The sequence below is a fragment of the Rissa tridactyla genome, chromosome 7, assembly GCF_028500815.1.
Source record: "Rissa tridactyla isolate bRisTri1 chromosome 7, bRisTri1.patW.cur.20221130, whole genome shotgun sequence".
Taxonomy (NCBI): Eukaryota; Metazoa; Chordata; class Aves; order Charadriiformes; family Laridae; genus Rissa; species Rissa tridactyla.
This window is the reverse complement of record NC_071472.1, coordinates 26691190-26718172: the sequence shown is the minus strand read 5'-3', so window position 1 is coordinate 26718172 and position 26983 is coordinate 26691190.

The window sequence follows — 26983 nt, the reverse complement described above, 5'->3', positions numbered from 1 at the left end:
TTTTGTTCTGTATTAGAATCTCATTTTTAAATCTATAGGTGTTTGTTGGCATCCTTTGCAGAAAAAAATTCCTGTGGGTAAGTGGTTCCTGACATAACTGAGCTATTTGGTATTTACATGTGACCATCATTATGGTTTCAGATCCTCTTACAAAGTTTAAATAAGGTGTCTGAATAGCCTACAGAGGGCTCTTACGGGTGTGTTTTTTCTTTAGTTGCCTTGTCTAGAGGAAGTCAGGATTGGTTACAGTTGAATTTCTTCTTATTTTTTATTTCCCAGCAGTGCTGTATTCGTCTAAGATTTCTCCATCTTAACGGATTTGAGTTTGGTTAACCCTGATGCTGCTACTGTAATTCTGGAGAGCAGGTTGCCCGCAGTGCCCAAGAGAGTTGGTCTCCTCCAGATATGCTATGTAACATCCTCTGTGATGAAAGAGGACCCAGCTTTCCCCGCACGAGAGGGGATTCGTTACTGATGGTGCTGACCACACATGCAGCCCCTGTCCCCTCCAGGCTCCCTGGCTTGCAGGCTGTTAGAGCCGAGTACTGCTGCTGCCACACACAGTGTATCTAAATCTTGGCAGGGGTTAAGCAATCTTGGAAGAGGTTGCTGACTGCACACTTGGCAAAGGAGCTCTTTCAGGGAGGAGGGCGAACTTCACCAGGTCCTCTGCTGGTTTTCTTCACTCCCACATTGAATTGCTGCAGTGTTCCCTATATGGGACTACTCTGGAAAGCGCTGTTGAACCTCCAGCTGATACAAGCAATCGCTGTCTGCCTGCTAAGCACCTTCTCATACCTGCATCATGATGCCCTCAAACAGGACACCCTGTGGGGAACAAAGCACCCGTGGCTATGTGTCCACATGCAAGAGCAAGGGGCACGTTGTGTGGAGCTCTGTGCAAGCCCGCAGCCGTGTGCCGGGGAGGAACCAATAAAGAGCTTGTTGCTCAGTCAGGATGTGTATAAAGAATAATAAAAATAATGAGAAAGGGCAGATAGGGGATTGTATTTGATAGTTTTGAGTTTCTCTGTTTTTTAGTAACAAATGCTGGTTTTTTTCTTCCCAAGTTCCTTACAACCCCGCTTTGCCTAGCTATTGGATTTCTTGCAGGTGTCACAGCATGAACACAGAATCAGAAATGTAGTGAGGACCTCAAGAGAGCGCCTAATCTGACCTTTTGCATGGAGACTAAAATCAAGATGCTTGATTGCCTGGCTTGCCCTTCACAGGGATATTAGTGCATAGACACGAGTTCCTGGACTGCCTCACACACCTGTGGATATGCACATTAAGACTCTCTATCGGTTACAAGCAAAGTGTAAAGGGCAGCGGGTTGAACAAGGCGCTGGGGGAAGGTCTCTGGAGTTGGTGTTTTTCACTGGCATCTATTAATAAGTTGGGGCTGAAACCTCTAGTTTGAGGAAGAGGCCAGGAGAGAATTTCACAGCTGTAGACAAATATCTAAAAGGATTTGGCTCATTAAGCGTTAGCAACAAATTGCACAGGAGTGCCTGAATATATTTTAAAAACAAATAAAGTCTAAGTTAAATACACAGAGGGCTTTTCTTTCACTCAGAGGATAAATAAGAATTTTCTCATCTCTTGCTAAAGATTTGCAAGCAGGAGCTTTAGTAGAGTTCAGGAAAGGTGTATGAATAGATGTATATAACCATTACTTAGGCAACCGTTTCATCTCTGGAAGGATTCACTGGCTTACCAAACTGAGGAGAGAAATTAATGTTTTCCTGGGATCTGTGGGCGATCTTTTTTCCTCAGTGCCCCCATGACTCTGCCACCTGTATTTCTGTCTTGTGAAGAAAGCGGTTAAGAAGCAAGTGATAGGTTTGAGATCATTCCAGACAGTAAGTATTCAGGCTTGAAGTGGAACTGGGAATGATGGGTCTTGGTCTACTCAATCTGTTGCCTCTGCATTTTCTTCCTATGACACTCTGTGTTGTAAACTTAAATTATTACTGAATGGCAGGAATCTCACTCATCTTCATTAAACTGAGGGAGGTGTTAAAATTCTGCTCTGAGCAACATCAGAGAAAATACCTGTTTGAGACAGATACCAATATTCTGTTTCTTCCTATGAATTGCAATGATGTTCTTGGTACCCTGAAGTGACTTACTCTCTTACATCTAGTATCTAATACCGGGATGCTTCTTGCCTAGGAGCCTTGGAGACTGCCCTTCTGAGCTGAAGTTTCAGAATGGTTTAACATCATGCAAAATTATAAACAAGTAAATTTGTGTAAGATAGAAATGCTTGAACATGTTTACAGTGATTAGTTTGACAAATTTAGGGAAAAAAAGCAAATAATGCTTAGCATTCCCATTCACAGTGCTACAAACATTTTTTATTCGCTGAGATTAAATTACAGTGTAGTGAAATGAAAGTCTGCATATATGGTCACTCCTTCATGAATTCCTGATGGCAATTCAAAAAAATGTGCAAATGTAGCTAATTGTAAAAAAAAAAGAAGAAAAACAACCCAAAAAAACCCCCCTAAAACACCTCTCCCCCGCCCCGCCACCATGCTGTAGTTAACGGAGTTCTGCTACTGCCTTATGTTTGCTTTATACAGAGGGCATACTCTACATCCATTTTACTTCATTCAGACTATTTTTTTGTTATTCTCAGAATAAGAAGGCACTACAGTTTGCATCAGTAAGCACTACTTGTATATACATTGGATTTAATAATATATGAAGATAATCCTTCTGGCTTTAACATGCAATCTAAGAGATAGATACAATTTTGACTATAGAACAGAATATTGCCAGTATAAACTCGGTCAAAAGTCTGAGTCTTGGAATTAATATAAAAGTTATGCTCCCTCTACAGACAAGCATATGAATAAATAGGAATGATTTATCTCAGCATCTCAGTTTCTTTTTTTTATTAAGAGTTACAGCCCTCTATATAATACTTTCTTTGTTTCAGCAACATTTTTTGGAATGCTGCCCAGCACTGTTCTTACAGTAGGTGGAAGTTAAACGAATATAAAGGTGCCAAAACTAAATGGTACTGATTATTCTCTTTACACTGATATAATCCTTCCAAAACCAAACTTTTAATCCCTAGCATCCTTAGCCTGTTGGGCTAAGTAGTCTAAACTAAATGTCTCCTTTATTTGTCAAAAATGGACTGAAAGGTACTAACAAACCTTTTTCTCTCACTTAACTATTAAACCGTGAGAAACCTCTAACTTATGGAAACTGTTTTTCCATAGAGCGAGATCTTGACTTGGAGGAAAAAGTGTTTTCATTGCATTTGGGAGGCTCAGGTATGACGAAGTCCCTTACGCAGCACATGAACATGGGAATGATCCTGACTCCAGTTTTTGGGTACCAGTGTTCCCCTGTGAAAAGTCAACGAGCGTCCTGAATGCACAAATAGGTTTGGTTGCTGTGGCCTAAACATTTTTAAAAATCAATAATGATGGCGAACTGTTCAAAGGTCTTTGTGAAAATACTTCTGCAAACTGTGTACAACAAGAAAGGCAGAGTGAGCTGTGTCTGACAGCAGGGTCCAGCCCAGATAGACGCAGCTCCGTGCTGCTTTTGTTAAGTTGCCCTTGATACTGTTCAAGACTGTCTTCAGGAACTGTGTACAGCAGCTATGAACTCAGCAAGTGTGAAGCACTTTTTAAAACTGTCGCCAGAAAATTAATCAAAGCAGAAGCAATATTAATAATAACATTGCAATTCCTTTGCTGCGGTATTTACCCCTACAGTTAAGATTCCATTTTACTATCTGATGTTCATACCAGTGAGAAGAGGTAGCCTTTATCTAGGACAGTTTACAGTCCAAACCAACAAGGGTTGATAAAGGAGAGGCTTATCCTTATGCCCTTGGTTCTCTTTTTTTTCTCCTTTTTCTGCTTACATTAGAAAATTGTTAGGGCTGATGGGCATCCTTTGCTGGTTGGGCAAAGCACCACACAACTGATAAACCAAAATTCTCAAAACTGAGACCTGATACAGAGTAATGACAGGATATAGTCTTTATTAGGATTTACCCTATGGGGGAAATACAAGGGAATAAATCAAGAAGGAAAAAGAAAATGCAAATAAAAGGTTAAAAATGGGAAGATTTGTTAATAGAGGATCCTAAACCATAGAGTGGCACCTTTCAAGTTTCTGCTTTGGTCTGTGCTTTTTTCTGTGATTTCAGAGGAGGGAAGAATACTTTACCCTAGCTGCTGTTGTCAATGTGAAGAACCTCTTGATTTTTGCATTTGTTTTGGAGCCTGCTTGGTGAATTTCCTTGAAATCAGCGAGGTTTGTGCAGGTCGCTAATCTCAGATAATTAGTTCTGGAGTTAAGCCAGCTAAAGGGAAGCTCATCTTTCTGTGAAAGTAAGCAAACAGTGCAGCATGACAAGGGAGGGAGAGGTCTGGTGGTTTGTGCTCTAATGCTGGTTTCTAAGAATTGAATTTTGGATGTATTATGTAAGAAAAGAATCTAAGTCAGAACTTGGCATGCAAAGAGCGAGCATAATGGATCTTGCCACTATAATGGGCTACTGAAACTGCCTATAAATTTGGGACTTGGAGGAATAAATGGATAAGAGACAACTACGGTACAGGTCTGAGAAAATCATGGGAAGTCTTCTTTCATTTCAGTTCAACTGCATTCAAAATTTACATACTTAACTGTATTACAAGCAGAATTAACAAACAATTTTTTAAAAAAGCGTCTTTTCCCAAGATCTGGAGTAGCAGCAATAGCCTGTATGGAATGGCTCCCGTGCTCCTTCCACTTCTGGTCTTGCCCACAAGTGGTTCTTGCAGAGGCAGGTAAAGACGAGTCAAATATTCCTCTGGATTTTTCTCAGCAGAAATAGATTCTAAGTACGTGCAAAGGGCTGAAGTAAAAGAGCAGTTCTGCCTATCTTTAGTATTGTATTTTGTTACAAAAGAGAATGCACTTAGTGGCAAAACTGGTGTTGTCACAGATCATGGGGCATTGTCTACTCAGCGCAGTGGGGAAAAGGAGCCAGAGGCAGAGCAGTTGTTGAAGCGAAAAGATCAGAACTCCTGGATCCAAACCAAAAAAGAGATTTGCCTGAGTGAGGCCTTCAGGACTGGGCCCCTTGGGAAATGTGCACTGATGAATGCTCTCTCTTACTCTTGGTCATAGAGCAAGACCAAGGCTTGTGCTACAGCTTTGACCTACGGTGAGTGTACACCACGGGTCTTCTTTTTCCTAAAAGTGGCTGTGATTTTTGGCGTCTGAGTTTGTTTTGACTCTGTTTTCAGAATTACTGAACACCATTAAATGCCTTTGATTTTGGATTAATTTGTGTGTATTAAGGATCTAAGAATCTCTCAGGAGTCTCCAGGTTGCTAGAAAGTGGATTTCCAGAACAAGAGGAATTTTCCTGAAAACACTGACCAGGGTGTTGGACAACTGCTGAGAAGAGAATACCTGTGTTTTTTTGTAGTAGAAACTACACAGAAAACAGGTTCGCAAACAACATTGTCATCAGAAACTTGTACAGATGTCAATTAAAAAGTCTCGAATGTGCATCAGATACAGCGGTTCAAGAAAATGTACATATGGCCTTCTATTGCTGAGCCACGAAAGTCTGTTGCAAGTGATAAACTTTAGTGATAGACCCATACAATAAGTCTATCTCAAATTTGGTTACCTACTTTTTGTATGATGGATGCATTTCAACTTACAGAGGCTTTAAGTTTTGGTTAACATCAGCAACGACATAGCATATGCTGTAACAATCATATTTTTTCTGTTATGGGTTGTTTAATTATGTTAATTAATATCTTGTCAGAAAATGCAGTGCGGCAGAGCCTCTGCCACCCTAGGAGCTTCGTGGGGTTCTGTTATTTCCCATGGAAACCTAAAAATGAAGTTGCAGGGGACAACGGATTCTGGTAGAAAATAATAAATGACTGCTCACTAGCGTAAGCAGATGAAGCAGCATTTAATGCATCTGTGCTGTTGACTTTAGAGCCTCTGCCCCACTGAAGCACAGCTGGCGTGTGCTGGACTTCAAAAAAGTCACTATTTTCTTATTACAGAAGAGTGGCTCCTAACTATATACTGCATCAGACAATTGTGGTTTTCTCGCTTCCAGTCTTTCTGTTTTGTGGTAAAAATCATTTCTTGGTAGCCTGATGGTGACCCTGGGATAATCACCTTTGTTAGTTAATTACTTTGGGGAGCAAACGTGGGAACGGATCATTTGTGAGTGATTAGTGGATCTGGAAACGCGAGGAGGCTGGTAGCTTTGTATGTGTGCGCAAATACTGACGTGTGGAAGTGGTCTGTTTCACTCCGCTCTATCACCTATTAAAGTATTTGACATCGCTGTTGTAAGAAGGGTGACTTTGAGATCAGAGGGCTGGGTGCTTTGTCTGCTGTTGTGACTATGTAGTCAGTCGCACATACGAGTAGTTGCACTCCCAAAGTTGCAATGGCAAGTCGTCATGACGACTGTTCCAAAAGATGGACTCAGACTCATTAAAAATCTAGGTCTGCATCTCAAATCACCATATGGATATCACTGTAGCCTGTTCAGTGGCTTACAACATATATTTGACCCTACTTGAGATTTATTGAATGAGAGAGCTTCTTTTAAGTCTTTGTAAGTACTAATGGATGTGAATTTTACAGACTTTGTCTCACGTGTGGGTGCATACAGTATGCACTTCCAGTGTGTCTGCCAACGCAGAGCCGTATGCTATTTTTGACATTCTTGATGATAGTGTGGTTAATGTATCAGCAGTACGTCTGCTGCATTAATAAACAGCGTTTATTTCTGTACGATCTGTATCAGTTTGGGTCTGAATACACAAATAGGCAAGCTTAAAATTAAATTTCTGCCCCTCTATTTCCAAGTAAAATATATAATAGAAAGTCAACAATTAGGCAGGGCAGTAGGCATATTTAGTTTCAAATATGGGACAGCTGATGTCATTAAAAGAGTTACAAATGTTCTTTGCATATAATTAGCCTTGTGCTCAGGCCCCAATATTTCAAAGACTTGGATACACGTTAAATCAATGGAAATATTCATGTATGAAAAGTTGAGCAAATGCATAAATGTCTTTGCAGGATTGGGAAGTAATTAAGTGGAATGTGTAAAAAATAGCATTATGATCTGATCTTATCTAAAAGGGTGCAGAACCAATGCTTGCTATTATTGTTGGTTGTACAAGTACCACTTTCACAAACACTTACTTCTATATATGAAAACATGCATATTTCCAAGAAGAATACTCAGAGTCTGGTTGAATAGATTTTACATTTTTGGCTTTCAGTATTAAAATGTGCTGTTACCGCATTAATTTCCATCTAAGTGAACAGTAGCAATATGTTGCTATTTCAGTGTGCATAAGCCCGGTGGCAGATTTTTTCATCAGTGGCCAGGAACCGTTTCCTTGTTACTATTACAACGTTGAATTTAAAATGTACTAAAAAAGAAGCAGCTCTGCTTGCTGTAGAGAGACAGTTTGTAATGTTACCAGTGTTAAGAGATTGGTATTTATTCTGAAGAGCAGGGAATTAAACGTTCTGCAAAGGAGGTCTGGGGAAGATGGCCAAAGTTACCCCATCAAGAGCAGCGACATAGTCAGGACAGCCGTGCTACTCTGGTGATTGGGTGTGCGTCCTTTTTTATCCCCTTTGTCAGCTGTTCATAGGTGATTTTTTCTTCACCTGTTTAAAAATTATAAATAGTATTTATTCTCATTTGAATAGTGTATGATCTTTGGTTAAATAGTGCTATGTAAATGCAATCTTGTTATCTTGTGTATAAGAAGGTAATAATAAGATTTCCTTTAAATACTTACCAGCCAGCTTCTTTAACAGACACTTTGAGGACGCAGCTACTCGTGTTTGGTAAGTGTAAAGATCAGCTATCGAAAAAACCTTTTCCTGAAAAAGGCTAGCTTTTAAATTTTAGCAGTGGCCAAGCAATGGGTTTATGTCTTCTGTTTTGTTTTGTTCTTACAAAAATAGGTGGTGCTGTGTTCTGCTAATTCTGATTCAAAGGAATCTAGCTAAAGTCGTGGCCCGGTGATTGAAATGCCTATGCATTATCAATATGAGCACAGTTGTCTTTCTGCTATTAAATGTGCGTGTTAGAAATATGATTTTGCATTGACGCAGTTGAAAACAGGATGAAATTTTTACAAGCGTTCTGTATTCAAAATAAGGCCAGCTGATGATCACAGATATTACCCAATATCTACGACTCTTGCTGTATGACACATTTACTCTTGTTGAAATGAATCATGCCTTTTTAGTTTTAAAAATGTTCCATTTTTATCTGCATACCCGCTACTGAAAACATCATCGGGTTTAAAGACTTCTGCAAATCCTGTAATAAGCAGTAGTTGATAAAGCACAATGTTCAAGACGCATTTAAGATGTCCTGTGCTGTGTCCTGAAAAAAAAAAAAAAATTATTCTAGACAGGGCAGTGCAATTCTTCTAAGGAAGTTTCCCCCAGAATCTCAGAAGTAAACGCTTCTCTTCATTTCCCATTCCACCAGCACTATTCCATGAGAGCTTGTGGTGAGCCCAGGCTTATTTGAGACTGAGCAGAATTGGGAATTTTCTGAGATTGCCCATTAGACAACCAGAACGTTTTCCCTGAGAGATGTCAGGGTTATGGAAGTGGTTACAATTCATTCTCTTACTCAACATTAATTTTTTTTTTCAATATCAACACGGTTCACATCAACAATGTATCTCACTAAAAAAAACATTTTTTTGTTCTTTCTGACTTATTTCAGGTAATCACTTTTATGTCAACTAAATTTCAAATAAAAATTTAAAAGGATCAGTATCCGAGAAAAAGATTTTAAAATTCTAAAAGTTTTTCAGATGTGTCAATATTGACTGAAATAGCTAGAACGACATTTTCAACCTGACATGAATGTATTTAATTTCCAAAATCTGAAAAACAGAAATAAGATGCAAAAGAACCACTCTCCAGCTGCCACTCGTACTCAGTAGCTGTATTTAGCGTTACTGTAAATACTGATTTGAGAATGCTCAGCATGTTAAAAAAGTTAGAACCAAAGAACAAATCCCACAAGAGGCTGTGAACCTACATGTAGTATTTTGGTACCTTTAAGTCCTATTTGCACAAATGGGAATATATCCTGAGTTGATCGGGGGTTGTGTTGTTGACAAAACTGCTTTTTCCATCAGAAAATGACAGGTCATCAAAACAGATTTTTATTTTTTTTCCATAGCAATTTTCCGCTTTGATTAAATGTTGTCAAAAAGATTTTGCATGTGTCAGATGGGATTTTTCTTTAGAGCAAGAGGAATTAACAACATTATGAATGAGATGCCCTTTTAGGGGGTTAGAAAGATATCAATTCATATCTTGCTTGACTTGGCTCTGCTTTGGGTTTTGTTTTAATGTTGAATAGAGATTAGTTTCAAAACCTCAACATTTTTCACAAAACATGGTTGTTTTCCAGCCCTCTCTAGGTTTAAGGGCTCTGAGTAAGTGCAAAAGGTATTCTCAAGCTTATAAGACAGGAGTGAATGTGTTTATTGATGCCCTTGAGAATAACATTGTGTAGCAAGGATTGGTAAAGTGAATAATCAAAAAGTAGAAACATTTGAATGCATATACTAAATTCTGTGTATGTATCCTAAGACTGAGTTATGGGTTTGACTGGAAGTATTGTAAACTAACTAATTTTAAATGAAATTTAAACTTGATTGAATCTCAGCATGAAGATGCCAACATTCAAATTGATTCATTAGCTGACCTGAATTCTCTGATAAAATTTACTAGCTTGCACAGGCAGAGGATTTATCCTGGATGATGTTCATGTCATTAACAGGAACTACCACCGGCAACATATACATAATGTCAGCCCACAAAAAAAAAGAAAATAAAAGACTATTTTAAACACTGCAGTTATTTAAAAAAAGCAAATGCTCTATCACGTTAAAATAATTCTATTTTTCTTTTTTTTAACTTATCACCTTACAACCGGCGTAACAGCCAGAAGGCAACACAATGGAAGTTTTTGTTGAGCAGAATATGCTTGCTTCGAGAAGCTAGTGTGCCAATAGAGGCACACATCAAGTGAAGCTAACATACTGGGTGAATTATGTGTCCCATCACACCAATGACTGCAGAGCCATAAAACCACCCTAAGTGTTCTAGTTACAATCAATTACATCATGCTTTAATCACATTTTAATGATGTATTAACCAAGATTTCAACAGCAATTAGTTTAATGGGTGTTTGCTTTTTTTAAACTATTTTAACTGTGGCTATACCCAGTAAGATTAAAAAAAAAATAAAGCATTGATTGTGACCTCTTTCTTCTCCAGCAATTTTGTGTGATGGGACTGAAGAGAGAGATCTTTCAATTACTAAGCATTCATGACTCCTAAGTAATAACCTTTTTTTACCTTGCAGTGTGATTATATATTGTGAGATTTTTTTCTTATGTAGAAAGATTCTGCAAAATCTAGCCTCCTACACTGGAAATAGTTAATGCATCTCCTGTCCTTTAGGGCAGGAAGTATTACGGTGCCTATTGATACCTAGGCAAAGGTAAAAGAGAGAAATGCAAAGTAAAATTATTAATCACACTAATTTTTAATAGAAGGGTTTTGAAAACTTCTGCGGCTGCCCGCAATATTCCTATTAATACACATTTTCCATGTAGCAAACCGACAAATGTCTCTGGGAACCCAGCTCCCTTTAAAGCACTCCTAAGAATATTAACAGATAAAGAAAAGAGATTTCACAGCAAAACCCACATAAAAACCCATATTAGGAATGATACCAAACTTAAAGAATGTTGTAAAATGAGCATGGAAAAATGTACAAAATGAATTCATGCCCATTTACATGCTTTCAGTCAGGCTACCAGATAACAAAGCCTCTGTCTTTGTGTTAACACTGCAGATTAGGTCAAGTTTTTACCCCTCTGAGCTCTTTTCCTGTAAATGACGGGTTTTGATGTGAAACAAGCAACATGTCAAAGCAAGTTGAAAGATGTAGGCATTTTATGCCATGTCACAATGACAGGCCGGTGAATATTTGGGCCATTAGGGGCTTATTAGTGAATAAATGACCAGATGGTTCAGTGATGCACAGAGATGGACAGAACTGGATGCTACTAATCAGCACTGTCTGTACTTGATGTCAAATCACATGACACAGTAACCCATGGATACCGAATAAAAGTTACCATTAGCAAGTCAATTTGATATCTGTGTGGTGTAAACAGACTTATAACTGCACTTCAGAGCTGCCTGTTGTTAAGAAGAAATAATGGTAGAGTATTTAAATAAACACACTCTACTCTTATCAAGTTATGATAAATATAAATAGAATTCCAATTCCCAAGACCTCCTTTTTATTCTGAAGAGACTGTGGAAGGACATTTACATATTAGACTATCTCCACAGACAAAAAGACTGGGCTGGGAATGCTGTAAAAGAGAAGCAGGAGGCACTTTCTTCGAACACCATGGTTAGCAATGTCAAGTGATGCTTTGTTTGTGCGTTTGCCACAGGAATGCAAACTTTGAGAATAGGACCTGTTTTCTGGGGGGGAGGCCGTTTGCGTTTCGGTATATTCATGCTTTGATTTTTTTTTACTGATGTTGATATATGTTCGCTTGCCACTAGCTTAAATTTTTCCCATGGGTTTTTGAAAATTTATTTTGACAAACCCTTGTTAGCAAGTCATTTCCAAAGCATTGCATCGGGGTTAGAAGCTTCGGGTGTTCGGTAAGGAACAGATCCTGATCCAGGAGCAGATCCTGAGCCACTATTGCAGAATAGGCAGTGCCAGTCTGAAGGGAGGGGGCGAGCCAAGGCTGGGGAGACAGGAGGCTTTGCCACTGCACTAAATCTCTGCAGGCTTAAACTAAAAGGAAGTTTTGCTTTGAATTTGGTGGTGGAGGAACATTTACAGACTGTAGAGGTTTGGGGTGTATTCTCACCTCCGAGCCCATGGCAAACTCGCCAGTAACGCACTTTCTTTAGGCAGAAATAGATGCATGCCTGAGGCACGCTTTACTTCTCTCTCACGGTTCTTTATAGCAAACACAAACAAATGCAGTGCTATGACCAGTGATTTTTGATGTACTAATGTGATTTATAAGGTGTTTTGAAATGCTGAAGAAAACTCACTTGAATTTTTCAGTCTGAAGAATCAGATGTAAATGTATGTTACCCCTTTTCTATAAGCGTGATGGTATTAGCATATAAATTTTACATAGTAGCTGAATGATGTAATAATATTCAGTGGCTCTAGCCGTGTTTAACCATGAGTTCCCCTTGATCCCAATTTTATCTCTCTTGCACCTCCTTTGCAGAAAGAATATGGAAAAAGTTTTGGGGCATGGGTGGTCAGGGAAATGGAAATTTTCTGTTTCCATGATTAAATAAGGAATCAGGTAAGAATTAGGCAAGTCCAGTAAGAGAAGCACTGTTATGTGAGCAGTCAAAAATATGTTTGTATTTTGAACATACTACAAACTTGGATTAGCAAGAAATATAGTGGAATGGATTAAAATTGTGGAATATGTGGAATTCTTCACCGATGTAATTTTAAAATCCATCTAAATTTGGAGGAAAAAGTGCTTTATAGCTTATCTGTTTTCCATTCTTTTTGATGATACTAGACCTGGAAATGAGACATGTCTGAAAGCCTTAAAAAATTCTGAAAAATGCGGTGGTTTACCCAAAAGGTTCAGCTGGCCATCCCTGAAACTTCAGACCGCATTTCAGTCTGAACTAAATTTTGAGTGAATCTGGGATAACTACACTGATTTGAGTAGAAGCCATTGCAATCTTGGTAATTTCAGCAGAGGCTGAATTGGATTTTATGCTCTTCTTTTAACAAAAAAAATAAATCAAAGTTGAATTCTGTAGTTAGGAGAGTCTACAAAGAACTGAAGAGAAGAATCATATAAACTCATGTGAATGCTGCTGTAACAACGTTCATTTATTTCCTGAAGGTTGTATCTCAAACATAAACCCGATGCATAGGGGTTACTGCTCAGCAGATTCTTGCTGTAGCGGCTTTCCCATTCCAGTTGCAACAGACTGCTTTATACTGGTGGTTTTCTCTGGGTTTGCATAGTCACTTGGCTATGAATTGCTGGTCCAATATAACTCTTTGCAGATGTCAAGACATTCAAAATGTATTTTTTTTTCTGAAAATGAGGATGTTGTCATCATGTTTTCTGTGGATGACCGTGTTACTCCAAAAGAAATGCAACTTTCTTAGAGCAGTAATACCTTATAGAATTATCTCATTTTTAGAAAAATTGGGTTTGGGCGAAAATAATTTTTTGAAGTAAATTCCATGGGAAAACTTTCTGTATTGATATATGTAATATTTGCATGGTGGCAATAAATAATTTTGGGAAGAGATCTAAAATAGTTGTTGTCACTTATGGTGGCTGTTGTGGCAGATAATGGTCGCTCAGTGGAAATGATCAAAAGCCCTCAGTCAAAATTGAGAGAAATACAACGAAAACCTGGGTGTCTGTAACCTCACTGCAAAATGTAGGTATCTGACAAACGTATTGTAAAAAGGATTAATGTGGGTACGCATGTAAATCTGATGGATACTTTCCCTCTGACTTTCAGGTTTGAAGGCATGTGCCGGAACCTTATTGCTGGCTGGAGATTGATTAGAGTCATCAGAGTCTCTGGAAGAAACTTTTCCCTCTCCTGCTTTGTGGTGCCAGATTTTCACCTGGCCTGTATGGTTCAGATGGAGATTTGCTCTGGGGCTTACTGGACACCAGCAGTGGTGACACAGAGGACACAAGGTGTGCAAGAGCCCAGGTTTTGCCAGGCCTTTGGGTGAAAACTGCCTTGCCGTTCTTCAGTTTTCTTAACTCAATCTCAGGTAAAATGTATCAAGTAGAATATATTTGTAAAAATCAAAAACTTGAAAGCATAGTTTAGAAATGGTTATGAAAGGCGGAAGTGATGACAAAGAAAGAAACTACATGTTATCTGCTTTAACTAAGGTTACACATAACGGGTCATCCTCATCTCTGTGAGATCTAGAACATCTACTGCATGGACATCGATGGAGCTCATCTCCATATCATTTTCTGTAAAGCTTTTTTGCTTAGTGGCGACTATCCTGAAGGAACAGGTCTCTGAGCAGTTTGGGCGGGGTGAGCGTGAATTCCAGTAGCCTTCTGGCTGCCGAGAGGAAGAGGAGGATGACGAATAGGAGAGGCTATCCAAAGCACACCTCCTAGGCATCCAGCAGTAAGAAGGGAGCCTGAAAGCCCAGAGAAATAGGAAAGCCCCCCCCCACAAAGGAGTCAGTTGAAAATTTCAGTGTATATTTATTAATCTCTAATTAGGCAATGGCCAAAGATTTGACAAATATTTTGGAGGACAAATCTCATGAAGTACTAAAAGCTTTAGAGAAAGATTACAAAGAAAATCTTAAGTGATTGTGTTAAATTGTGAGTCTTAGTGGACATGGAGGAAAATCTGCCTGCCACTTAATGCCCATTTCTGTTCCCATTGAAGTCAATTGGAGTTTTGACATTGCCTTTTGTGGAAAAAGCCTGACCCTGTATTTAGTGCATCACAGTGAATAATTGCAACATACCTGCAGAATGACAATGAAAAAAATTATGTCTTTGACCCGCTGCCTCTGGTGGCTTTGTTATAAGTTTGCTGAGGATGCAGCAGCTTCATGTAAGCTGCTGCTTATTTACTAATTAATTTACCTGTGTATATATGAATAGCTCTTTTGCAGTGGTTTCCTAGCAATTCAATTCTGATATGCATCCTTTGTTTTCAGTGACAGGATGTGTGGGTGACTGGGTATGCATGACCACAGGCTTCCCTGTCATCAAATGTTGGGATAATTTTCATGATTACCTGTTCTTTTAGCAAATTAATTTGCACAAGTCTCCTATTTGTCTTATACCTTCGGAGGTTTGGGATTTGAGTCAAACTCCTATCAGAAAAGCAAAGCAGCTGATCATTACATCTCTATTCCACATTCCAGTTAATTTTTATGAAGTTTATAAAGGAAGATTTTTAACACTTTAAAAAATATGTTGACCTAATTCCGCCTTGACAGAGAGGGTGTTGGTTGGTGTTACTAATCCAGCAACCTCTTTCTGTTAACCACCGAGTTCTAGTCATGAAATTATTTCAGTACCAAAATATGCAAGTATGTGTGTGTGTTTTTGTAAATGTGCATACATACATTAGGTAAGCTGCATATAGGAAACGTAATGCCGCCTGGCCATATTTGAAAAGCACTCTCAGAAACTGCTCTGTTTGACATGGAACCTGTTTTTCTAAAATTCTCTCTCTTAGCATTTACTGACAATTAAAAACCCAGCGGTCTTCTCAGTACTCCATTTGCCCTTTCTACTTACCCCCTGACCAAACTCAGAGGGCCATATCCCGCCCACGCTGGTGCTGGTGGTGCCCTGCTTGTGGTGGTAGTGCTGATTGCTGGAGGAACGGGAAGAAATCCTGCTGCCTCCCTCGCACCGGGCCCGATGGAGCAGCATTTGTCCTTTTGGCAGTTAAAATAATTCAAGTTAGGAAAGAAAGTCCCTCACTTCAGGTGCTAAATCTCTGTACCACCAAGTGATGCAGCTTTGTGTGCTCTTGCAGTGACAGAAAGCATCCCACAAGCGAGTGGAAGAAAATTGTTTTGAGAGGAATGAGTGGACTCCGTGTTCCCAGACAGTCTCCCATCCTGTGAGTGGGGGGTTAGAAGTTCTTTACTTATGGAACCCCTGAAGCTTCATGATACCTCATGCAAGTGCACTTCAGTAGCAATTTCTGATATTGCTTTGTTTTAGATTTTCCAAACTAATAATTTTCAATATTAATTTTCACCCAGGCTGCAGCAAAAGCAGCTACCTGAAAATACCAATTTTACATAAAAAGAATAATCAAATATACAAAGAACAAATGAGCAGACAAAAAGATCCCCATTTTCTCTTTCCTATTCTGTTCTTTTTCTCTATCCTGTTCTGCCTTTTTTCACTCCCTCTATTGTGAATTAATTTTCTCCTCAACTGACCAGGAATTATCAAGAAGCAAGTTTGACTATGGAAAGGCGTGATGTTCCCTTTCTCACTTGCCTTAGGCAAAAAAGACAAGCTACAAGTGAAATCTCTCCCTAACAAGAACAAAGAAATCTGGAAATCTCTTCTTTTATGACCATATGCAGGTGAGAACCCAGAGCACTAATAAAACAGACACCATCTTTTCCTAATATTTCCAATTCGCGTTGGAGTTCGCTCTGCCTGACAAGTTCTTGATCATCAGCCGGGGATAGAGAGGAGAGCTGAAGACTCTGCACTCACACAAGAAAGAGGAGAGGGAATTTTTCTCCCTGTTAACAGCAGAGATGCTGTGGCAGTGCCCTTTCTGAGTTGAGCCCTAACCCTGAAGCAGGGCATTAGGGCTTTGGGTAGACAGCTCAGTGCAGGAGGGCATAAAAGGCTTACTCAGCTCTTTGTACAGATTCTCCATCCGAAGAAAAAAGCAACAGACTGTTCTGGAAAGTCTGAAAAATTAGATGCAATGTAATTGTTTCCTTCAAGCATCACAGCTCTTGAAGTATAGACTGAGCCATAAAAGGCTCCTCCCTGTTCACTCCATCTTTTATTTACCCCATGGGTATCACATCCTAATGTCAGGCTGCTTTATGATTTTACTAGCATGCCACTCTCGGTAGGCGTTATTAAAGAGCTTCACCTGCCTCAGTACTTCCTAAACGTCTCAAACACATGAAAACAAATATTCAGATTGCCCAAAAATGTTTTAACTTCTTTGAATTTGGCTGTATGTTCCAGATGTTCAGTACTTATAATTTTTTGAAAATTGCAATTTTGGGGTAGCGTTGATTCCTACCTTTAAATAGCTTCTTAGTTTAGATTGTATTTAAATACTTTAGGCAAATTTCAAAAAATTAAGTGTTGGTCTTCATTTTGTATAGGTACCATTTATTTTAAATCCAAAGAAATATAACTGTGTGTTAAGTCTTCTAATTATTATAACTTTAACTAATTTATAATTATAATACTTATATTTTTAATTCTCATATTGTTTCCACTGATGATCGGGTTGGCTTTAGGATATGGGTAGTATCGTATCCAAAAATTAGCTTAAAATTCTGACTTAGGGTGAGCAAGACATTTAACAGTTAGGATGGATGCCTGATGTAATAAATATCCTTACACTGATGATCCATCAAGAAATACAATAAATCTAAAAAAAAAAAAAGCAGCCATACCTAGTGGTAACTCATCTTAAATATGTCTAGTAACAGACATCTTCAGCTTTTAAAAATTGCTTTAGGTTTTCTTACCCAAAAAGATACTTTCGCTAGTCTGACAGTAAGAGAGGTCCTTTTCACAGCCAGAGATGTCGCATAGTTACTACTGCTGGCAAACAAGCTTTCCCACAGCACCCCTATTTGCAAAAATCTAGACATCGATTCTGTGGGTAGAAAATTGTTTGTGGCTGGGACAGATTGAGAGGAGGAAAAACGCCATCTCTTCCAGCAATGGTGGAATATGACTGAAAATTCATTGAACTTTATTTTCTCTTGAGTTGCAAGATACGCTCTCTTTGCATGAAGAGTCCATGAATGGTTCCAAATGCACACAAAAGCATGCTCATAATTCAGAAGACTGTGTAGAAATTGTATTTATGCTACTGCATATATGCTACTGCATATATGGAAAGACAAATGTACACAGTGCTGCGTATTCACACACTCCCTGTTCAAAGCATCTAACTTTCTTCAGAGCATTCTGGAGACTCCAGTCACCCAACAGGAGCCTATCTTCATTCCCAGGTAGGGAAACTTGATGTCTAAAGTCACCATACTATCAGAACGCCTTGGGGGAAAAAACGCAAGATGCTGGCAGTGCCAGGGTACTGTTGCAGAACACGGTTGTGAGCCTTGGCCATGATCCTGGATGGTTTTCTTCGGTCTACTAAAATTATTGGAAAAGGCCAAAAAAATATAGTTGGGAATTAAAATGTGTCAAAAAGGAATGCATAGTTTTGTTGCAGAGCTGATGAGACTCTTCTGCTGTAATGACTCCTGTTTTCCAGTCAGTTGGACATGAGCAAGTCTTCACATGAAGTCCTTCATTGTTTGCTTTCTTTTTCATACAATAATTAGCTTTTACCAAAATTATTTTACAATAGCTTGCCTGCGGTATTTTGGGCAATATGCATTCATCTGTGGCTGAACAGCAGGGTCACATAACACCAAAGATCTCCTCTAAGGTAGGGGGAAAAAAAACTTCCTGTATCTTTTTTTTTTCCCCTCCTCCTTCCAAGACAAAACATGGAATCATTTTTAAATTCAGAGGGATTTTGAGACTGAGCTTTAAAATCCTAGGGTATATGTTTGAAATAATCTACCAACTAAAAGCTATGGGCTGGTCAACTGACCTACAACCCCTCCTACGCTGATACTCTCCAGTGTGTAGTAGCATATGATTCATATGCACTTATTTCTGACTGTGTTCATCTTCGAAATAATCACTTCATTCTAGATAAATGTATTCAGTGGTATGACTACTCCATCCATCATATTAGGTAGGGTTGTGCAGCTGAACGCAGCTCTATTCCAAATAATGATGGTCTCTAATATTTTCCTGAAAATGTGGGTAATTTATTATCATAGGCTAATTATGCCCAATACGGCTGCAGGCTGACATTTATTGCAAGAGGTGGGCTGGAGGGAGCCAGGAGGCATTGCGTTGTCACTGTAGCAGTTTCTGGGAAGGAATTTAGCTGCTTGTCCAGCATTTCTGCCAGAGCTCTGGGAAGTGTTTCCCTCCCCGCAGTGTGCTGGATGCACTCGCTTCTCCCCTGTTTCAGGCAGGATTGATGGTTACCCATACGTCTCCTTGGTTAGGGATCACAAAAGCTCTTTCTCTTCTCATGCCAGCTCCGGGGCAGGAGAAGCACAGCTGCTTTGTTTCAATATCACGCACTTTCCCACCTAGATCAGCCTCAGCAGCGACTGGATTTGCAGGACAGAGATGCCCACACCCCTGGCCTCGGCTTCTTGTCCAAGTGGCAACTTCTAACAATTTCTCCTGCCCGTCTCTGAATGCACAGACAGGGGATACAAAGCAGTAAAATCCTGCTTTACAGCCATCTGCTTCTCATCTGGGACAAATACAGCTCTTTGTGCCTGCCCAGCAAAACTCACACCCAGAAACTTCCTTCAAGATGTGATCTCCAAGGCAGAAAGAAGAAATGTCACCCAGTCTTTCTGTTGTAATTTAACCTTTTCTTCTGCGTGTTTCTCTCTTCCATTGCTGTGCTTTGCTCAGAAATTAATCGCTGAGGAAAACATAATTTTAACTCCTGTGCAATATGTTTTTGTTCATCTTTGGAATTACTCCAGGATATCTGTACCTCCTTCAGATCAATGATGACATTTTTTGTTGACCTCAGTGGGAGTTAACACTACCTTTATTATTTCATTACCTATGCATGAAATAGCTCAGTTCTCCAAATTCTTTAATCCCATTTTTATAATGTTTATATTTCTCTTTTTGCGAACGCCTTGCCACTGCGACCAAAGTATCACTAAGAATTTTATCAGAGACTTCCCATAATTTTGAAAACTTGTTTTAGGTCGTGTTTGCAGCTGTTGTTTTCCAGGGAGAATAACTCAACCCCCTTAACCTTCTCTTACAACTTAGATTGTAGGGACCTGATATTATCTTTGTTGCCCTACGGTACATCCTTTGCAAGGCAGTGTTGTGCTTCCTGCACTGCAGCGCCCAGCCTCGTGAAGGGGTCTAGGTAAACTCCGTATGGGTTATAGCTATTAAAGATCTTCTTATATAGAAAGTATATCACCTCTTGTTTACTGCTCTATCCCCTTGCTAATACCACTTGATGTTGTTTGCCTCTCTGCCCACTGCTGTGCACTAGGTTGATGGTTTCAGTGATTTTTCTACAATAACTCCCCGAAACCTTCGGCTGTGGAAGGGTTCTTCACCTGGGAAGGGACTTGGCCGTTTCACCACCAGGGAATTTATGCTGGGTAGTACTGGGGAATAGGGAAAGCGCTTAGTCAAAGCGCTTTGTTGCTTTGTAAAAATATAACTGTTAGTGAAAGCAATCACTGCAGAGTATGTAATGATTCTGGACTGTGAAATGATATTTGCAGCCAGGGAATAAAAATACATCAATTTAGTGATTCATTTTGACAAAAACAAAACTGTAGGAAGCTTTTTCCATTATTGTTGTCTTTGTGGAGCCATTCACAAGCAGCAATAGCATCAGCAGAATGCACAGCTGCTTTATCAGAGGTGCTGTTCAGAGGTGTTTGATTTTGAGGTTCACATAAGATGAACAGCCACGAGAGCAGAGAGCATCCTCTGGTCCGTCAACTTGGAGAGATGTTCAGAAAACTAGACAGTCAGTGACTCTTGGGCTAGTGATTAATTTACTGAGAGTTTAGGCAGACCGTTCGTTCTTTAATTTTCTTTGAAGACCCAAATAAGCTCGGGGTTTATAAGCAGGTTACATGTTTGTTTGGGGTAACTTTAGTGTTCCTCTTTGATTTCATAATTTGTACTTGGAAAAGCACAATCACTTTTTAGCCTGATTAAGTGTGTTTATCTAATTATTGGACTTTAAAGAGTTCACTGCTGTCACACAGGGGTTTTACTGGAGGGCCTGTGGTCCAGCATGGTGTCTGCATGGGTCTCTCCAAGCATGGCAGTAACCCACTGCTGGTGGGGCTGCCAGCACTACCTTCACCTCTCCACCTTTGATGGATGGTAAAAAACAGACAACTCCCTCTGAAAACAGAGCAAAATGGTTTCCAGCAGAATTACAGAAAGTGCCATTGAGATGAGGTGAAGTTTAGGGAGGTGAAGAAGAAATGATGAAGAGCTCAGACACGGTCACGGGGTTAGAAATGACCCTCTTGGATTACCTCCTTCAGACTGCAGAACACCCTTGCCTAGCATTGGGCAATACTTTCGACCTTGATTCCCTAAGCTGTCAGAAGAGGAAGGAAAGCAGACGCATATGCTAGGCTGTTAGGTGACTTTGGTGGTACAGGAAGGGAGTGCTAAATGCTGCCTTGAATGACTTCTAAAATCTTAGCATGATGAAGGAGCTTTGCCCAGGCCAGGCAAAAAGGAGAAGGAATTATGTGAGCGAAGAGAAGGGTATATCAGTGAACACATAAGTACAATTATGATATTTATATCATGTAATTGTCATATGTGAGAATAAAGTCCAGCACTCTGCCACTGATTTGAGTCAGTGTCTCTTGATACACTAGTCAGCCAGTGGCATGCACGCAAGACCACTTGGGATGGCCTTTGGTTTGCCCTATTGGCTGTAGATAATGTTACTCCTAGATGCGACTGAGCAAGCAAGCAATTTATTTTGAAAACACTTAATATCCAGCAGTTTTTAATTTTCCATTTTCACCCACATCCAGTTTCATCAGCCTAGAATTTCTCTCTCAATTTCAGGTTAGCACCAAACGCAAGTCTCTGGGAAGTGGAGAGATGCTGTACAGCTACACCAGGGATGGGCGTCCAGGTCGCACATGGCTCTTTGGCTCCCAAAACGCGGGCTCAGCGGGAGCCTGGGAGGGCACATAACCCTGGCAGTGTGGGATGAGGTGAGCAGACGGCGTGGTGAGGGCACTCCAGTTGTGGGGGGGAAGAAATGAGATGTTCTGAGAGCTGGTGCAGCCCCATATTGCGTCCGCTTGTCGCACCATATGGTTCATTTTTTTGATTCTTGGTCATCACTGAAACGGGTGATTGAAAGTAAGTTTGAAATTAAAATCCTTTCAGAAATGTGAGAATCCTTGTATAAATGTGCAGTTTCCACATGAAGTACTGCCCCCACGCAGTCAACAGATTTATATTAAACCATACCGTGCAGTAATTTTTAAACATTGCTGCCTGTTTTGAAAAGTAATACATTTTGTTTCCTATTGTTGGTATGGCACTTTAAACAGCAAAAGAGAGAGAATTTAGGAATATGTATGACCCAATGACAAATTTTAAGTACTGTATCAATAAAGACATTAAAGCGGTGATAGAAAATGAGAGAGGCAGGATCCTTTCTATCGATTATCAGACCCGGGAATGCTGTGGTAGCTGTGGGCATCACTGTATTTCACCGGAGCCACTGTCCTACACATCCACTACGTGATGTGACACAGAGCTGTTATTGCTGATCCTGAACAAAGTATCAGCTGATTAATTAGAAAATTGTTATTCTCAGCCAGCATACTATTGAAGAGTAAGCTAGTGGAAATTACTATTATTAATAACCACTCTTTTATATTGCAGCAGAATCACTCTTTTAAACCAGGCCCTCCTGCTTCTCCCAAAGAGTTTGCTACTAAGCTTATGCTTTGAGGACCCTACAGAAGGAAGGAAGGTAAGGTAAGAAATGTGCATCAGCCCCATAGGTTGTGCTCCAGGCTTTTCAGGCAGAGAGGGAACTGCAGGATCTCGCCCCAAACCTTCCACAGGTATCGCAGATGGCCCAGCACCCTGGCAGGGCACGGAGGTGCTCAGGATGTCTCCCTCCTGGCTGAGTAAGGTATAAGATATTCCTTGGGGAAAGTTCACATGTGCTAGAGACACAAGTAGGGTTTTATGGTTTTTGTTTTGTTGTTGTCTGTCTCCATGTGTGTGTCCCCGTCTTTGTTTCTAAATTATGGGGGAAAAACCTACAAGGTGCCTGGACAGAAGTGGGCTGGGAAATGTATTTTTGTAATTCCTTTTCAGCCTGTGTGTTATTTAAGGGGTATAAGAAACACACCAGTAATCATCAGGCTTGCTGCTCTTCTGTCAAATTTTACTTTTTACTTTTCTGTCAAATTTTCTCAAAGTCCAATGTGAAATCTAATAATAATTTATGTATCTGCCAAAACCATTGGAAATGTAACCAACAACAGAACTTATCTGAAAAGATCCAGAGTAAAAATACTTGTTTATAGCAATTCTTTCCATCAAGCTGGCAGGCAGGAAAACCTCCCAGCTAGTGGCAAGTAAGTTCTTTTCTGTGCATACCTCCACATTCTGGGAGTCCAGTGCTGCTCCTCTCTATATGTTGTTACATAAAAGACTATTAAGGAAACCATCATTACTGTGGGTAAACTTAAAAAACAAATTAGACTTACACAAACTGGAAATGCGATCAAAATTGAGTAAATATATTTCTAGGTGAAGTTGTCTCCTGGGAATTATACAGATAAATAATTTACTTGGGGCTTTACTAATTTAATTAATTGATTAGTTAATTAGATATTGTCCATAGGAAGCTGTTATGTGAAAAAAATCAGTTTACTGCAATCCCACTTTTTTAAAATGAATTTCATTGCCATCAAATAAAGAACATGTTTGTGTTTGTTTCCTCTGTTTAAATTCTGCTTCCTCCTTGTGAAACTGTTAATATGGTAGAGCCCTGTTCTGAAATTGCCTGCAAACTCTTAAAAACATAGTTAATTACAGATTGCCCAATTTAAACTTTACAGCATTCTTGATACATTCAGAATGTATGGAAGGTGGTTTATGCTAACCAGCAAGAAGAAACACATTGTACTACTACTGTGCGCATGGAGATCAAGCAAGAAGGGCTCCTTCTGCTGACATTAAAAGTGAGGCTTGCTAAACACAATTGGGGAAAAAAAAATAAAAATTGTAATGATACTATGGGTGAAATGTTTGGATTAAATGCCGATCTTGGTTATGGATATTCAGCTGCTACAGAGTGCAGTGCAGCGCCTTGCAGGGATTAAAGGTGCAAAAAAGGTCTGGGTAAAGCGATTAAAAGAGCAGTGCTGTAAACACATTGTACCACATTCCAACAGTATCTGCAAGTAACTCGTGCCTAAAAATGGTTTGTTTCCATACTGCTTCAGAAACGTTCTGGGGGGTTGTTCCTGGGAGTCGTGTGGAGCTGGGGACAAAGGCTGCAGGCAGGCAGCCAGGCCGCACCAAGCTCACCCAAGATGGATTTGTAGTTTGTTTTTTTTTTTCTATTCTACTCTATAAAAGAAATAAAGATGACCTGTCTTTAGTGCTTGTAGATGAAAAGCATTCTGTAAGTGTGAGATATCGCTACTAAATGCTTTAGTGGTGCAGGGGTGTTGTGCAGAGTGAGCAGAGCGGTGCTGTGGAAAGGGGCAGGGCCTGGCAGCCATTTTAGAGCACATTTCCTTCACAAGAACTTCAGGATCACAGAAAACTGTAGTGTCTGAAGATCTGCAAGACATCACTTTTGGCGTGAGATCATACTATCTTAAATTATCGTCTTAATTCCATTAACAATGTAAAATTGCTTAGCATTTCAACTCAGGAAAAATGATGTCATTTCTATGACTCTTCCCAAGACTTGCCAAAGCTGTAAAACGTGGCCCCGCCAAACCGACCTGCAGCAGATGTTGGTAAGGAGGCAGGAGGGCAAGGCCTTTGAAGCTCTACAGTGCTTGTGGTCGTGGTGAGTTTTCCAGAAACCCATAGTTACCCCCTCAGAGAGGGGAGACCCATGATAAAGAACAGCATTTTCGATGGGTCCACCATGTCAAAAAGGCTGTTGATGGAGGATTGCTCCTGGGTGCATGGGTGGCACAGAGCAAAGAAGTGCTCTCCGCCCCTCACCGCTCTGACCCACACACCCAGTCTCATTTTTCTCTCGTCTTCTGGGAAGGACAAGGAGACTCCCTCCAACCCCAAGCAGCCATCCCCAGGTGCAAGAAGGAGGTCCTCTGCCCTGTCCCAGCTGCACTGTGTTCAGGTCATCCTGAGACGCTGGAGGAGCACTGGGATGCACAAAAGATACCACTCAAGGAGACACATGCAAGGTACTGCTCTCTGTAAGAGAGGCTGGCATGTCCTGAGGAAACAAGGATCGAGGCTGTGACTACCTGGAGGGACAGAAACTGGGATGTTGAATGATTGCTGTTTGCTTTTCCAGGTAAAAACAATTTTGGAGAGAGACGCATCTTGTGCAGGAACCACCTGATGTTTTCTCTAGACCTCTCAGAAGCCCTGCTTAGGAAACGAAATGTAAAACACCCCTATCTTGCTGTATGTCATTTCCTAAGTGACAGCTGATTACGTTTTAGGAATGTTTTCTCATTTTCTGAATTAAATCAGTTTCGCATTCTGTAGCAGACAGTACTCATTAACCTTTTAAGGATTGCCAAACTGGTTTGATGCATTCAATGGAGAAAAAAAAAAAGGGCAAACCCCGCTTTGTTAAACATCGTTGTAATCTGATGCTTCTGAAGCAACAGGCAACAAAGACCAGATCTTCTCCTTGTGGTAATTTATTAGATGTGACACTGGTTTATCCTATACTTGAGCAGGTTTGAAAAGGGTACAAAATATGAACAAAACTCATGACATATATATATGAAAGACATGTATTATCTTATCAAGCTTTGATGTTTAGAATGATATAATTTTCATAATTAATGATTCCATATAACTCTTCCAGACTGTTGGGAAGAAGAATATATAAGTCCAGTTTCTAAACCCTCAGTAAGTACACGCAGCAGAAACCAGGAGTTGCGTGATCTCAAACCACTACTGCTGATGAATGCAGGAATATGTAAGTAGAACTAAATGAGAAATTTAATGCAATTCTGCAGGGTTTTGGCTTCTCTTACCTCTCCAGCCCTCAAAATACATTGTGGATTGTGACTGGATGATATCCAAGCCATGACTATTGCTAAAAAGTACCTATTGAGTTGGTGAATGAGGGGAAACGTTTAAAAATGTGATATTATATGTACGTTTATGATGTTTGTGTATCTGACCAATGTCTATGATGTTTATGGTCTCTGATAGTCTGCCTGCAATAACTATTGGTCCCTGATTCTTCAGTACAGTAAAGACTTTATAATATCTCCATTTTGGTGAGGCTCAGTAACAAACTAAAGCTCCACAAATTAATCTGCTACTTCTTTTATATCTTATGCTAGTACCTTGTAATCAGAAAAGGTCTGTAGCCACCTCTCCTGATGATGTTGCTCTCCCATGCAGGGCAGCTACCCCATCACAAAACGGTACCTGTGCATTTTTTGGTGGGTCTTTAGGCAAATAGGTATTAAAACAAAGTGGTAAAACTTCTGACACAGCCCTCCTCCCAAGAGAGGATGCTGGCTCAGGCCTTTTGCTTTGGTGACCAATCGACATGGATCAATTCCCATAGCACAATTACATAAAGGGCTGAGAAGTTCCCAAATCTGGACTTCTCTAGCAGGGGCATTGGCTTCTCCCAAATCCACCACAGGTAGCTTTGCCACCTTGTAACACAAAAAAGACAGCTACTCAATCGTTTGGCTCAGGAGCAGAGCAGTACTTAGAAATGAGTGTGCTGGAGCTTTGGTATCAACCAGCTGGCCATAATAAATCCAGCCAAGGCAACTGGAAGCCAGCTGGGACAAACCACCCTTCTCTGTATAGCTCCTGGCAAGAGGCAATACTGTCCTCAGTACATCCAGGACAGGAGCTGTGCCATTTCAAGATGCCCCCCTTGCTGGACCTCCCCATCCCAGTTTTCCTCTTATGAGGCTAAAAGAAAAAAGCAAGTAAAACAGTGAAGACACTAACTTGTTCCTTGCATTCCCCCAAAACCAACTTGGAATAGGGAAGAAAGAGTATAGAGGACACCAGGATGCCTGACTGCTCAGTCCATCCAGCGACGTAACTGGGAAAATGGGGCCCTCTGCTTTTTGTGAGGATTCTATTTAACCAGCAGCCATTACAGCTGGTATTTATTTAGGGTGTGTGCTGAGATTTTTTGTGTTGCTGTGCAGGAGTCATGCTACACACTAGAGGAGGAGGAACTCTTGTAATTTAAGGAGGTTTCACAGCTCTTTAACCATGTCCTCACAAAATGGTTGAGTGGAAAAGCTTAAGATCTGGAATTGTGTGTTGAATCTTTATAGGAAATGTCCATG